This window comes from Nannospalax galili, unplaced genomic scaffold (genome assembly GCF_000622305.1).
Source record: "Nannospalax galili isolate Female #2095 unplaced genomic scaffold, S.galili_v1.0 scaffold180, whole genome shotgun sequence".
Lineage (NCBI taxonomy): Eukaryota > Metazoa > Chordata > Mammalia > Rodentia > Spalacidae > Nannospalax > Nannospalax galili.
Window position 1 is genome coordinate 2,845,141 of NW_008348199.1, and position 1,025 is coordinate 2,846,165.

The window sequence follows — 1,025 nt, forward strand, 5'->3', positions numbered from 1 at the left end:
GCAGATAGTTCTTTGGCTAAGGTTGGGGCCTGCTGCCCATTTCCACAGTTCTATACTGTTTTTTGTGTCTGCTTGAGTTCGCATAGGTCCTGTGCATGCTGACACCATTGCTGGAGGTTCATATGAGCAGGGTCCCAGGAGCCTGTAGGACTCTGTTTCCATATGGTCCTGCACCTCCTTTCCTGACCCTTACAATCTTTCTGCCCCTTCTGCAGTGGTCCCGGAGACCTGGGTGAGTGAGGCCTTTTGTGTCACATGAAAGAGCTTCGTTGATGAGAGTTGAGAGATGCATTAGTGTTCTCTCTCCCCTTGTTCCACTGTGTTCTGTGAGCCTTAGGCGTACAGGTGCCATTGTGATGTGTCACTTAGGGTTGGGCATCTCACAGACACTTATTCTCTGTATGTGACCAGTCGTGGAACTTTGTAATAGCGTTTGCTGTCTTTTTTTTTTTTGTAGCCATAGCTGGCCTGGAACTCACTATGTGAACCAGGCTGGCCTCAAACTCACAGAGAGCCCCTGGCTCTGCCTCTAGAGTGCTGGATTAAAGGCATGCGCCACCACGCCTGGCACTGTCCCAGTATTTTAGTTGGGATTTCCATGCTCATCTATGCTCAGATCTTCCAGGAATTTTCCAGCACTTTTGTTTGTTGGGAACACCATCTACTTTTGTGCTTATGGCACAGATTTGTAGCAGATGGCCACTTGGCAGAAAGCCAAATGTAGAAATGGATCCATCCTAGGTTAAGACTAAGTCTGTAGTTTGAATATTTTAGCATCAAAAGAGAGTAGTGTCCTTAGGCTGGAGAAATGGCTCAGCAGTTAAGAGCACTGGCTGTTCTTGCAGAAGACTTGGGTTCAAATCCCAGCACCCACATGGCAGCTAACAACCACCCATAATTCCAGTTCCAGGGTATCCAACACCCTCTTCTGACCTCCAAGGGGCATTGCATGACAGAGATACACTTAAATACAAATACTTGCAGGCAATACACTCATACACATAAAATAAAAATAATAAAAAAAA